Source organism: Pinus tabuliformis, chromosome J, assembly GCF_031772625.1.
Source record: "Pinus tabuliformis cultivar Carrire ecotype Pingquan chromosome J, CPIR1, whole genome shotgun sequence".
In the NCBI taxonomy this organism is placed as follows: Eukaryota; Viridiplantae; Streptophyta; class Pinopsida; order Pinales; family Pinaceae; genus Pinus; species Pinus tabuliformis.
Window position 1 is genome coordinate 1,260,350,985 of NC_142295.1, and position 15,579 is coordinate 1,260,366,563.

Genomic DNA, 15,579 nt, shown 5'->3' on the forward strand with positions numbered 1-15,579 from the left:
GATTTATAAGTGTGCTCTGGGATGTGAGATATTTCGGTAAGAAATAGATGGATCTGCACGAAATCCGAACAACTGTTATCATTTCAAACCCACATCACGGATTAAATTAAATTTTCGAGCACAATTTTGGCAGTGAGGTGATACGTTTTCTCCAAAGTGGACGACATTCCCCAAGACGTCTTGGACGCATCTGGAGATTCTGGACAAAAAGTTGTAATATTGCTATGAATGCGTCCCTGAAACCTTCCATTATTGTCAACTTTTTTTGTCTGTACTTGTATGACATCAATTTTACATTGAAAATCATTGCAAAATAAGATGATAAATTCCATTATTGTCAACTTTATTTTTTTGTCAGTACTGGTATGACATCAATTTGACCTTGAAAATCATTGCAAAATAAGATGATAAATGAAATGCAAGGAAAACTAAACAAAATATTTTTAAAATATAAATATTAAATAAATACTTTTATTTTTATAAGGTTAACATTAAACAATGAGTTTTAGTTTTTAGTCTAGTAGCTAACTAATTGGTAGTCAAGCACTTACTGAATGCCTAATACCTACTAGCGGTAGAGATAATAATTAGGTTTAAGTTGGTATGCTATTATATATATATCTATATATATATAACTTTAACTTACACATCTCCATAAAAAATTTAGGTGAATATATTTATAATACCTTTAGATGGTTGATTTTCTTAAACGTGATAAAAAAAAATGTAAAATTGAATCAAGAGTTATAATTTTTAATTTAATTTAGAGTTATATTGATTTTTTTATATGATTAAGTTATATATAGTTTATAATATTTTTATAAAATTTTGTTATAATTTTTAATTTAATTTATTATTAATATTTACTTATATTATTTTAAAAGTGGGAAAAACAAAATCACATTTTAAGAGGAAAATAATTTAAAAGTAAAAAAAAGGAAAATTGAACAAGTTGGAGAATAATGATAAAAAATTCAAGGAGAACGTTAAAGGGTAGAAATATATTGTTTTAAAGAAGCACTTTAACATCCAAGTTGTAAATAAATGTGTGGTTGGTGAGAGGCTATGACAACCATTAGGTCTATGACACTTAACACGTATAATGTAATATTGGAAGTTGGTTACGGGGTTTCTTCCTGTTAATGGCAAAGGCTTGGAAATAAGGATTAGTCAACCTCTCCAATGACATTTTGGAGAAATAATGAGTTGTCATGGTTTTTAGGAAGAGAGAAAAATATTTTTGGTCCTCATAAACTTGGAGGGTATGGAGCGAATAAAGTGAATATATGAAGGGTATGGAGCAAATAAAGTGAATATATGAAGAGACAAAATCAATGCCATCAAATCTTGTAATAGGGAGAGCATCGAAATGCCCAAGTCCCTAATGTAAGGATCTAAGGGCCGAATATAGAAAATACGAGGCTCCAAAGGAATAAATGATGTGTGTATTTGTAAGGAATAGAAAACTCTAAGCTAGGGAAAAGGGACCCTCAATTTACAAGGAAAGTGTAGTCTAGTGTACCTTAGGGGTAAAGTGGACCCATCATTGTATTGGAGATACAAAATATGGGTTATGTTAAAGTTTGGGAGAAAGCAATTATCCAAGCTAAAACCATATGGAACAAAAGTGGGTTCCATATTTCTCTATATGAATAACCTTGTTTATCTTGCCCTTGGAGAGATCAAGAGCATCCACTAAAATCTTAGTTATGCAAGAGCGATTTATGATTATCAAGGTTAATGAGGTGAAGTAACAAAGAGCCTTTCACATACTAACATGAATTGATCCCATGTTCTTTTTAGAGGATTTGAGAGGAATATTTGGATATCTAAAAAGAGCAATATATTAGTTACTCATTCATTGGAGCTTGTGTATCATTATCACCACAACAAAGACCGTGAAAGTAGTGAATGTGGTTGTGCTAACTTTTTGTAAAGAATAATATTATGAAGCACTAATCTCTTGGCATCAAAATGTTAAAATAACATTCTCACACCCATATACGAGAGTAGATGTGATGAATGATTGAAAGAGTTAGATATTCAATCAAATATCCTAAAGCTAATGCGAAAAACATTGATTTTCAATAGTGGTGATAGGTACATATTCTTTCTTGGTCTAATATTCAATTGGATTCATGTTAAAGCATGGTTTACAAAAAAATAGTTTAGATCCATCTTAACTTAGGATCTATCATTTATCTAGAGTGGATCCCATGGGATGCAAACATTTCTTCAAAAATTTCCAATCTTAAAAAAGGTTTGAACTTTGAGAGAGTTGATCCTAATTTCTACATGTTAGTGTTTTCAATCTTGGAGCATTTCTTCCTTGAACTTATTATTGGTCCGCTCATTAATTTATGTGTATACAACTTTATTTTTCTGGTTTCTATACATTTTTCTTTAATATATGTGAAAGTTAAAGTTTTATGTAATAGAAAAGAGATTTCCAGATATGGAAATCATATCTTACACTGGTTACATATTATCCAGGTTGTAAGCTTCTAGTTACATTCCCACATATCTCATCTAGCTTTGTGAGATTAAAAAATGTTTAATAAAAATGGTTAGACTTTCTCATTGTCAACATTATTTTTAGTGTCCATCATAGGGAGTAATTTTTACTATTTTATTGTTTTATTTTGAATTTATTTTTTATATGACATTTTTATCACTTGTCTAAATTCTAAACAACCAGATATAAGGTTTTATTTTCCTTATCAACAAAGTATTACTTTTAATTTTTTTTTATCATATTTTTGTAATTGCTATTTCTCGTAAACAGCTTGAGAGATCCTAGGACATAATAACAAGTGAAATTGAAATCCAAGAATGAAGAGAAGTCATAAAAAGATGTCCTCATAATCATCAAGAATGTTGATAGATTGTCTTATGTCTAAAAAATTTCACACTTCATGAAGGATAAGAGGTAAGTCACTTGAAGTTGACACTCTCGTTGAAATCAAGAGACGTAAAAGTATTTTGTAAAGAACTCAAAGGAAGCTTGGGAAATATTTATTTAATTCTGAAACTAAAGTAACAAGTGTATTTATATTTCATTCTCCACAAAAAATTACAATGACTTCTTCTCAGAGTTTTACTACAACTACTACTTCTTAAGCCTCTTTTTTTAATTAATTAGAATTATGTATAGCAGTTTTAATCATGTTGAATCAACAACAAATTTAGCCAAAGTAATCAAGCAATATGGCCTATTTAGAATTAAAGAGAGATCTAAATGCTACTCCACAGGATGTGCCTTATCTTATTCGTGTAACTCTAGCAAAGAATCCTCTCCATAAATTCAAATATGCCAATTTGTTTTGGAAACAAAACTATCGTAGTTAATGAACATTTGACAACCTTTTCAAATGTTTGTCACAATATCTGTGAAAATGACAATGATACATGTGTGTGTACTTTTGTCAACATTTTAGATAGGAAACATGTTTTTGATTTCTTTGAGTTACTGTTATAAAAAAATTGTTTATAATAATAAAGGTGAAACTATAAAATATTTCAATTTATGTTTCATTGAGATATATAATCAGATTCTTGAAATAATCAGATCGTAGAATAAATCCACCTTAATGGATTATTACAATGAACTACCTTCTTCATTATTACAATGAACTACCTTCTTCCTATTGACATAGGTTGGAATTAAAGAACACAAATAGTCCTAGTTTAGGTTTATAAACATTTTTGGAATTTGAAGAGAAGTTAAATAGAACATATTTACCTATTGTTGATGCCAATAAACAAACTAATATGTCTAACATATTTCAACATATTTAGGACAAGAGTAATCAAATGATTTCTTTTGAAAGGAAAATAATTGTTTATGCTTCCATAGATAACCCCATGCAAAAGTCCTCGAGAAATCAGAAATTTAATTTCCAACCTAAGACTATTATGTCAAGATCATGGCGTAACTTTTGTGAAGATAACCATGATGGAAATGCTTGCGAGGTACAAAAAAGTGTTAGAGAAAGAGTATTTGGTAAAATAACTTATTCAGCAATCGTAACATCAGAACAAGCCCAAAAAATGGTGTATTACTGGGAGACACAAGAAATAAGTCATATCATAAAAGAGGTACATAGAGTATGAAGATTGTCCTACCATGACATCCATTTTGCCTAAAGATCCTCTCTTTTTCATATATATTTACCACTTAAATGAAGCTATATCTACCAAGTTTTGATTGAGGTATGCATTAGTATGTTTTCTTGTTCATATTCAACTGTATGCCCTATTGTTTTAATTAAAGTTACAATTGGCTACCGAATCAGTCTGTTTCCACATCTAGTCCAGGATTCATAGCTGTCTTCAGTGTTCGCGAGGTTCCAAAGCTCCAGGTCAGCAGCGAAAGGTGCGAATGGATAGAAGTTGAATCCCTCATGGATACCTTCCTATCCACTCAAAACTGTTTTCCAAAAGAAGCACAAGAGATCACGGTCAAACTCCAAGTCAATCGCCGGATTAACACAGAACAGAACCCGAGATCAGCTGAAACCTTATCGTTTTTCTTTCGGAATAGAAAAATTACGGTTTAACGATATAAGTTTATATAGGATTAAGGGATATTAGGATTAAAATCTTCATACAATTATGCCAAGAAACTTGCTATGAAACTAATGGCCGCACTATTATTTGGGTGCGCACCGAATGATATGTTTATCAACAGTTTGTGAATTTCATGTGAATGAAATCGGTTTTTGTGTGCAAGCGTTGTATTGATTTGAAGCTCTGAACTGCAATGTGGAGGGCCCCTACAAACAGTGGCAGGTTTTAATCAAATACAATATGATTTCCTTTAAATTCTTCAATTGCTCTGTTTTGTGTGATAATGTTGTATAATGATCTTGAATTGTTATCTGCATAAGAAATTTAATTTGCTTTATACCTAGCTTAGACTGTTATCTAATTTTCTTTATACCTAGTACTGCACAGTTATTTCCTTTGCTTATTATCCAGCATAATTGAAGTGTGTTCAATTCATAGATGTTGCTTGGATTACTTTGTTTGAGCAGAAATTGAACAACCGAGAAGATCTCTCCTAAAACAATTGAGTTCAGTAGTATTCCTTCATAGCTGATAGAATAGGTTTATTTTTATACTTAGAGAATTAGGAGTTGCAACAAAGAGATTTAAAATAAAAAATCCCATCAATCTAGCATAAGAAAAATCACCCTCACATCATCTACAAACTAATTGGATAGAGATTAATTCCTAGGAAGCTTGATCAACATCCCTAAGAATTACAACACTAATATAGTCGACAAACACCACCCCCATCTTGAGTTTAGATCTTAACAAATACATAACGAGCTAATGAATAACTTCTAAGCACATATTGTGCACCTGTACTTCATCATTCTACGCACCTTGGTTGACAATTTATGATTTCCAATTCAAGGACATTGAATTGACCAAACATTTTGGCGCCATTGTTGGGGAAGTAAAATTAGAAGTAAAAAAAAAAAAAAAAACCATTTTTAATTTAAAACATGACATGCGTAGGGATAGAAACTCTAGGGGTAGATTTGTAGGACGAGGAAGAAGTTTAATTCCCACAAATCCACTCACTCCACCATGATTTCGAGATTCCACACCACCTACTCAAACCCGAATTCCATTTAGGGGTCGACAAAGACTTCCTAAAGTCTCAAGATCGGAAATTCAATCCATAACTTCACCTACTTCATCTACCAAAGTTGTAATTGAAGAAAATCCTACACCCCCAACCACAGGAGTAATATTTTTGTCCCCCACTGGTGAACAAATTGTGGGAGAAGAATTAGAAATTCCTAGTGAATAGGAGTAATTGGAAACTTATTCTAAACAACCATTGATAGAGGAACCAAAAAAATTAGAAGAACACTATCTTAGCTCTGAAGAATCTATCATGGCTGAAGAAGAAGGAGAAGTACACAATGTCCATGGTGAAGAAAATAGGACTAGAGGTAGAGGAAGAGGAAGAGGTAGAGGTAGAGGAGGGGGTAGAGGTAGAGGAAATCAAGATCCTTCGGTATTCCCTATTCTTGATGAAGATACAACCCTCACAATGAAAAATGTATCACCCTTGATTCTTCCTAATTTCCATGGTAAAAGAAACGAAGATCCGGAGACATTTCTCTTCGAATTTGAAGTATCATGCAGATCATATGACTATGTGCATGATGCTCAAAAGTTGAAATTGTTCCCCACCACATTAAAAGACTTAGCATTAAAGTGGTTCATGAGTCTAGGATTTCATTCCATAACAACATGGGCATAGATGAAAGAGGCTTTCTTAGGCAAGTATAGAGATTATTATATGCCTAGTAACCTTAAAGATGAAGTCTTCAAAATGACACAAAAATAAGATGAGAATCTTTAAGACTTGGTAGAAAGGTTTGTTTATAATGTTGAAAGAGAAAAAATGGATAATTTGGATGAAGAAATCTTAAAAGCTCTTTTACTCAGATCCATTAAAGATGAGTGGGTTGGTCTCCTTAACCTAACTGGAAAAGGAGATATTTCCCAACTACCATTTGCATATATTTATGATTTATGCTTACATATCTCAAGGCGCAAAGCAAGAGTTGGAAAGAGTCCTAGGGACCCTCTCTTATCAAGAATAAACAGGTATTTTAGGGAGCCTAAGTGAAAAAATAGACACCCTTAAAATTAAAAATAAGCAAAATTATGAAAATGTTGCATTATCCATCTCTTGTCCCAAATTTCGAAAGAAACATGCTCTGAGAGAGTGTCCCTTAGACTCAAAAGCCATTGAAACCTATGTCATATGTGCAGATAATCATGATACAAAGGAATGTCCATCCTTACCAGGTCTTAAGGCTGTATTCAATGAGGAAGGAATCTCAAAACTAGTAGACCCTCTCTACTTTATAGCCAAAAGACCATGGCAAAACCCCCAACCAAATCAATCACAAGGATTTAGACCACAACAATTTGCCCAGTATGTTAGGCCCCTATACTACTAGTGTAACCCCTTATTGTTATTAGTACAACCCACTTATTATATTGATGTACCCATGTAGTGCCCATATTGTTACTATTGTGCCCCATAGAAGCCCACTATTGTTATTATTGTTCCCTTACATTATTATTGTTATGTCGACTCTGATTATGTTATGACCCCTTAGAATCCTATATATAGAAAGGAGGTCTTTTCATTTGTATCATCCAAGAATTGTTCATTTATGTAATGTAAAGGAGGTTACCCCCTCGAAGAGGCTAAATTCTAAGGCGTTGATCTATCTTTTCTATCTTTTCTTGAGCTGGTTTCATAACATTTGGTATCAGAGCTTTGGATTCTAGGGTTTCGCTGCTCCAAACAGGTCATCGTGGCATTTTCGCTATAACTTTTTTCTGTGACGTTTCAGAAGCTAAAAAAAAAACTCATTTGAGAAGAATTCGCGCTGAATCTCGGGTCTTAATTTCAGAGCTTTTTGCACTATATTTGCGGAGATATGATCTGAGGAACTTGGTCTTTTTGCAGACTCCTAAATTACATTCAAACAGGTGACCTGGGGAAAATCGTCATAACTTTCTCTTTGAGCATCAGATTGAAATTTCGTAAGAAAGTACAGAAAGAGGACAGAAGGTAGTTTCTTGTGTATATTTTTTAGAGCCAAAGGTCGAAACAGTGACACGTGGCACTTCATACAAGTTCGCTCTTCTGGAAAGGTCTATAATCAGGTCATCTTGGGAGATTGTGCATAACTCTTTCTTGGAGAATCCAATTTGGATCAGATTGGTGGCATTGGAAAGAGGACATAGAGGGCTACTATAGGTCACAATTTCAGAACTTAAAGATCCGAAAGTATAGAGTTATAGTTGTTTCAAGATCGAGCTCCTAAAATCAAGAAAAAGCAAGATGAGGAAGTTTGATGGCAAGGATCCAGTAAATTGGATACTTCAGATGGAGCAATACTTTGATCTACATGGTGTACCACTGTTACAAAAGGTATGTATTTCATCTTCATATTTAGAACCGGATCAATTTTTATGGTATGAAGGGCTTTGTTTTTGTAAACAACTTATTACGTGGTCAATTTTCACGGAGGAAATGAGAGCACAATATGAGGATACAAAGAGCAACACCTTCTTTAGAGAAACACCACAACAATTGGAAAGAGTAAAAGGGCTTTGTGACATAGTGGAAAGAAAAATTATGGAAACCAGGAAGCATACCCCTCACAACTATAAATATGGAAGTGTTGTTTCACCTAGCCTTCCACAACCTACAAGGGTTACACCACAACAAATGGAAGAAAAAAGAGAAAAAGGGATTTGTTACAATTGTGAGAGCAAATGCACTAAAGGTCATAAGTGTGCTGAGAAGAAATTATTTTACATAGAATATGAAGAGGAGGAAGAAAAGGATCAAGAAACATCAAAAGAAGAAGATATACACCAGGACCCCACCCCAAAGAAAGAAGAAATGAATTAGACGATATCTTGTAAAGCATTGGCAAACATTACCACTCCTCAAACTCTCAAGATAGAAGGACATATCAAGAAGAAAAAGGTGCAAGAAGGGAAAGATCACATCGAGAAAGAAGAAATGAATCCAACCATATCTTGTAATTCATTGGTCGAAATTACCACTCCTCAAACTATCAAGATAGAAGGACATATCAAGAAGAAAAATGTTCAAGAAGTGAAAGATCACATCAAGCATCAAGAAATGAATCTGACCATATCTTGTAAAGGATTGGAAGAAATTACCACTCCTCAAACTCTAAAGATAGAAGGACATATCAAGAAGAAAAAGGTTCAAGCAGTGAAAGATCACATCGAGCATAAACAACAAGTTCTCCAACTTTTAAAGGATAACGCCACTTCGGTGCAGAATCAAACGAAAGAACAGGTAGATCAACATTGTAGTGAAAAATGTTTTGATGTAGGTGATTGGGTATTTTTACTGCTACATCTCAAGAAAGCTATTTATGAGAAGGAAATGTTGGCAATACTACATGCACTTAAAAAATGGCGACCTTACCGAATGGGAAGACTCTTCAAGGATGAGGATGTGGAAGCATTGTTTTGTGCTATTTCTATTATCCAACCAGATTGGATAAATGAAGCAAGGGATGAATGGAAGAAGGACGAAGAAGTATGGCCACTTATTCAAAAGTTGCAAAAGATCCCAATTCAAACAATATTGCCAGAAATTGAAGAGGAGGGAAAAATCATATTGGAACCTGGAGCAGTCACAGAAACAAGAACCTGACAGCTATGAAATCGATCAATTTCAGAGTATCTCATCAAGTGGAAGAACTTAACCGCTGAAGATTCCACATGGGAGGACAAGAATTTTATACAGAAGCATCAAGGACTACTCAAGCGTTGAGGACAATGCTTTTTGAATGAGAGGGGCATGTTAGGCCACTATACTGCTAGTGTAACCCCTTATTGTTATTAGTACAACCCACTTATTATATTGATGTACCCATGTAGTGCCCATATTGTTACTATTGTGCCCCATAGAAGCCCACTATTGTTATTATTGTGCCCTTACATTATTATTGTTATGTCGGCTCTGATTATGTTATGACCCCTTAGACTCCTATATATAGAAAGGAGGTCTTTTCATTTGTATCATCCAAGAATTGTTCATTTATGTAATGTAAAGGAGGTTTCCCCCTCGAAGAGGCTGAATTCTAAGGCGTTGATCTATCTTTTCTTGAGCTGGTTTCATAACACAGTATTCACAAAGTGGTTGGAATTCAGCCTGGCAGCCTTGGGCTCTGCCACAATCACAACCTTGGAATCAAGGATGGCAAAATCCTTATGGAACCTATGCTCAATATCAACAATACTCGCCGTCCTACCTTCCACCACAATTTTTAACCCCGTCCAATCAAATTCCACAATCTAATCAATTGCCACAAGTCCCAGTAGAGAATCAAAACCCGTAGCTTTCCCTACCATTTCCACAAAAATCAAATCAATTACCAGCTCAACCACTTCCAAATCCTACTAATAAGATACCACAACAACCAGTATACAACATGGAGCGTCAGAATCCTCAAACTTATGTGATAACCCCTCTAGCCCTAAACAATGTCCAATTAAGGTATGGAAGAGTATTACCAAGAAAACCTCATGTGTTCATTCAAAAAACAAAATCTAATCTTCAAAAACATACGAATCAATAAGAAGAAGGGGAGTCTTCTCCCCCACAAAACGAAACTGAACAAATGGAAGAAATTGCAAGAGATGCTCCTATCATAGAACAACCTTCAATATCAGTCAAACCACCTTTCCCAGAAAGGCTGAAAATCGATGAAGGAGTAGAGAAACAAATTATCTTGCCAGGTTAAAATATGATGGATGAATTGATAAATGTTTATATTAAGATTCCTTTATTGCAAGCCATAAAAGAAATACCAATTTTTGCAAAAACAATTAAGGAATTAAGTACACAACGATCAGGGAGAAGATGAAAAGATATAAAAATAATTCAATTAGTCAGAAAATTTGTAGACATTATGATGGGTAAGACAACAATTCAAAAATATTTAGACCCAGGAAGCCCCATTGTAAAAATTCACATCAATGGAATTGAAATACCAAACACACTAATTGACCTAGGAGTAGCCATAAACATAATGAGCAAACAAGTTATGGACACTCTTAGGCTTCCTAACCTTCAATACACACCAACCTTGTTGCAATTAGCAGATAGATCTGTTATTAAACCAGATGGTGTGTTAGAAGATGTTTGTGTATCTTTAGAGTCTTGGGAATATCTTGTTGATTTCATGGTCTTAACACCCAAGAACAATCTAGGGGGGACATCCATTAATTCTAGGAAGGCCTTGGTTGGCTACAGTAGATGCTTTTATCGGCTATAGATCAGGTGATATGCTTATCTCAGATGGAAATTATACAAATAATTTTACATTATACCCCCTACAAGAAAAATAATAGATATAGAAACTGAAGAATGGATAGAAGATGGAGAAGATATACAACCTATTTTTGTCACTAAACACGTAAAAGAGGAAGACAAACTTTTGAATTTACTAGAAAATAATGAATCTTGCTCACATTGTGAGCGTAGTCGAAATTAATATCTCCCATCTAAACAAGTATCATTGATGTCCATGGAAAATTTTTGGAATTCATCGATAGAAATCTTTCCAGGAAAAACCTTAAATGTCAATGAAAATTTGGAAGACATGCAAAAGAAACAATTGATAGAAATTTTACAGAAACATTCTTCTGCTTTTGCATGGGAATACACTGACATGAGAGGGATTGATACTAAAACTTACATACATCATAGCTACATTGAACAAAATGCAAGACCAGTTAGACAACCTTAGCGAAGAATGAACCCAAATCTAAAAGAAATTGTTAAGGAAGAATTGCAGAAATTATTAAATGTAAATTTCATCTATCTAATATCTGATAGCCAGTGGGTTTCACCCCTAGTAATCATCCCTAAAAATCATGGAAAATGGAGAGTATGCATCGATTATCGGGTGTTGAATAAAGCAACATTAAAAGACCACTTTCTATTACCTTTCATAGACCAGGTTTTAGATACTTTAGCAGGGAAAAAATATTTCTCCTTCTTGGATGGGTTCAATGGATACAACCAGATTCATGTGGGCCCTGAAAATTAGGATAAAACCACATTCGCTTGTCCATGGGGAACTTATGCTTACCGAGTACTTCTCTTTGGGTTATGTAATGCTCCAAAAATATTCCAAAGGGCAATCCTTAGCATTTTCTCTGACCTTATCCATGATTGTGTGGAAGTGTATATGGATGATTTCACAGTTTATGGGGATTATTTCAATGAAGCACTAGAAAACCTAGATAAAGTCTTAATAATATGTCAAGAAACAAACCTCTCATTAAGCCATGAAAAATGTTTTATGATGTTTAATGAGGGAATTGTTCTAGGTCACCATATTTCCAGAGATGGAATTAAGGTAGACTCATCTAAGGTGGAAGTCATTTCCAAGTTATCAGTGCCAAGTTGTCAAAAGGATGTTAAACGTTTTTTCGGTTTTATTGGATACTATAGAAGATTTATAGAAAACTTCACAACAATTGCATCCCCACTCTTTAAATTACTCACCAAAGACTGTGAATTTAGTTGGGATTTCGAATGTCAAGTTGCCTTTGAAACATTGAAAAATAGAATTTCTGAAGCACCCATCTTAAAAGGACCTAACTGGAAATTTCCATATCTGAATAGATGCTTCAGATTCAGCATTAGGAGTTGTGTTAGGAAAAAAATACCTCACTCCTTATGCCATTTATTATACTAGTAAAAATTTAACCCCTGCAGAGTTAAATTATACTCTAAACGAAAAGGAGTTCTTAGTTGTAATTCATGCCATTAATAAATTCAGACATTATATAACTCGCTATGAAACCTTTGTGCACACAGACCATTCTACCATTAGATACCTAATGAATAAACCAGTCACTAATGGAAGAATAACTAGATGGCTCCTACTTTTACAAGAATTCAACATAACCATTCTAGATAGATCAGGAAAACAGAACACGATTGTTGATTTTCTATCTAGAATATAAAATGAAAATAATGATAGACCTGTAGAAGATAAATTTCCTGATGAATATCTCTTTGCAGTATATACTAAATCACCTTGGTATGCAGATATTGCTAACTATTTGGCCACATGAAAAACACCATTTCATTTATCTCCTAGAGAAAAAAGATGAATGGTCCACAATAGCACATCCTACTCATGTATAAATGAGGAATCATATAAGACAAGACCAGACCTCATCATCATAAGATGTGTTCGGGAGGACGAAATACTAGAGATACTAAAGGCTTGTCACAATCAGCCATGTGGAGGACATTTTTCTGACAAGAGAACTGTTTACAAAGACCTGCTTTTAGGATATTATTGGCCTTCCATTTTCATGGACACCAAGGAATATGTTAAGAGATGCGACAGTTGTCAGAGAATGGGCAAACCAACTCTTTCAAATGAGATACCACTACAACCACAGGTACTTATCGAACCATTTGAAAAATGGGCACTAGATTTTGTTGGACCAATCAGCCCACCTTCAAAGGAAAAGAAGTATATTCTGGTATGTATTGATTATGTCACTAAATGGGTAGAAGCTAAAGCACTTCCTTCCGCTACTGAAAATACTGTAGTTTCATTTCTTTTTGAGGATTATTTTACTCATTTTGGTGTTCCAAGAGAAATTGTAACAGATCAAGGGACAATTCACATCCAGATTAGTGCAGAAGCTTGTGGACAAATACAAGATAAAACATCAGAAGTCAACTCCATACCATCCACAAGCCAATGGATAGGTTAAGTCCACAAATAAGTTGATCGAGGCTATCCTTACAAAGACTGTACACCTAAATATGAAAGACTGGGTGGAAAATATTCTAGAGGCCTTATGGGCGTATAGGACTACATGGAGGAATACTACAGGACATACTCCCTATGAACTTGTTAATGGGAAGAAAGTCTTACTTTCAATAGAATTCCAGATCCAGACCTATAAGACAACGATCTAGTTAAACCTTGAGTTGTTAGAAGCCTAGAAGCAAAGGATGACACAATGACATGAGCTCAATGAAATTAGACAGGAGGCCTTCCAGAGGACTAGCTTAGTGCAACAATAGAGGTAAAGATGGCATGGTAAGTACATTAAAGAAAGGACGTTTCATCCAGGAGATTGGGTAGTGCTCGTTGATTCAAAATTCAAAAATTTTCAAGGAAAATTCCAAACCCATTGGCTTGGACCTTATGAGATTGAGAATGTCTTTGACAATGGTGCAGTTAGAATCAAAACTATTGACGAAGAAAGAACTCCTCTATTAGTAAATGGACATCGACTCAAGATTTATCAGAAACCATTAACAAGAGAGGAATTTGTAAGAATATTTCAGGATAATGCATAACTGAAGATGGTCAAGAATAATTCCTCTTCTTTTCCACCTTAGAAATTTTCATTCAGTTTGTTCTTCAAATATATATATATATATATATATATATATATATATATATATATATATATATATATATATATATATATATATATATATATATATATATATATATAGATATATATATATATATTAATAATAATAATAATAAAAAATTTGTATAAACATAAAACCCAACATGTTGTTGGCATGCTTATACAGGAAATTTAAAGTGAAAACCAATTTGTTGGCACTTCAAATTTTCCTTTTAAAAGAAAAAAAAACAATAAAGTTCATCTACTAAAGCTTTCTTTCTCTTAAGCTGCCAAAACAACAACTTTCCACAGCTTGGACAACTTTCCACAGCTAAACAAATTTCTGCAGCCTAAAAATTTTGAAGTCTACAAGAATACTTGGTGATCTAGATTAAAGGACAGTTGACAACAAGGCACCTGCAGGAGTTTAAAGGACAAAAAATGAGGTTAGAAACAAAAAATTAAAAGGTACATGCTACTTTAATTTAATAATAGGAAAGGTTATATAGCATGTATGAGTAAAAAAATATAGTACTAAAGTGCAATCATCATAACCTAAGGGTAATGGCCGCTTAACGAAATATCATATGCCACAACTCTAAAAGTCATATCACAACCTTGTGCCAAAAATGCCAAATTAAATACCAAATCATAAGTTTGAATGCGCCTAACAATCGAATTCATTTCCATAATCCTTTTGATAATCCATTTATTCTTCCCTATTCTTACGCTTCTCTATTCTTTCACAGTTATTCCATCTTTTCGCCAGCTAGCAAACCCTACCAGTCCCATTTTCCTGTCAAGGTAGCCAATCTTCAAGGAAAAGCATCCTTCGACATGGGGGTAATTGTTCGAACTGAGCCAGCAGGGAAGCAATTCCTAGAGGGGTACCCACAAACTAGGGAGCTGCTGCAAAGAAGACAATGGTTGCAGTTCATTGAGAAATTTAATGGCTTCCACAAAGAGGTAACCAAGACATTTGCACACTCATTTGATGGAATGGAGGCCGAAGTTGGGGACATAAAACTCACAGTAACAGAGTCTATGATCGTTGAGGCCATAAAGTTGCCAAGACATGGAGAAAAATGGTTTAAAAACAGAGGGATTGATAGTGAGGACTGGAAGGTTTTCCTCAAGAACCCGAACATGGACACCATGGTCTACAAAAAAGGTATTCCAAGCTCTGCTCTTAAAAACAAATGGAGAAACTTATTACTTGTGCTTCAGAAGTTTATCACTTATGAGGGTAGGTTCGGGCAGATGTATTTTTATCATGTTAGAATGATGATGCACTTTCTCGAGGATCATCATATGAACCTCCCCTATTTCCTCTTGAACAGCCTCAAGAAAATGGCTACAAATGTTCAGAAGAAAATTCAATACATAGAAAACACCATGTATCATCATGGTTTGATAAAAATATTGGTTGAATTTCATCTCCGAAGCATAGGGGATGACTGGGAGAGTTTCCTAATAAGAAACCATTTTGAGGAAAAATCCCCAGAAAAACCAAGTAGCAGCAGGTCCCTCAGAGGGAGAAAGAGAACCATAGAAATGATAAAGGAACAGGCACCTCAAACT

The 15,579-nt window shown here is 34.1% G+C and overlaps 1 pseudogene; it reads right to left on the reverse strand.

Annotated features, from left to right (window-relative positions):
* LOC149231812 (organic cation/carnitine transporter 4-like) overlaps positions 1-15,579 on the reverse strand; it is a 67,290-nt pseudogene that overhangs the window by 4,041 nt on the left and 47,670 nt on the right.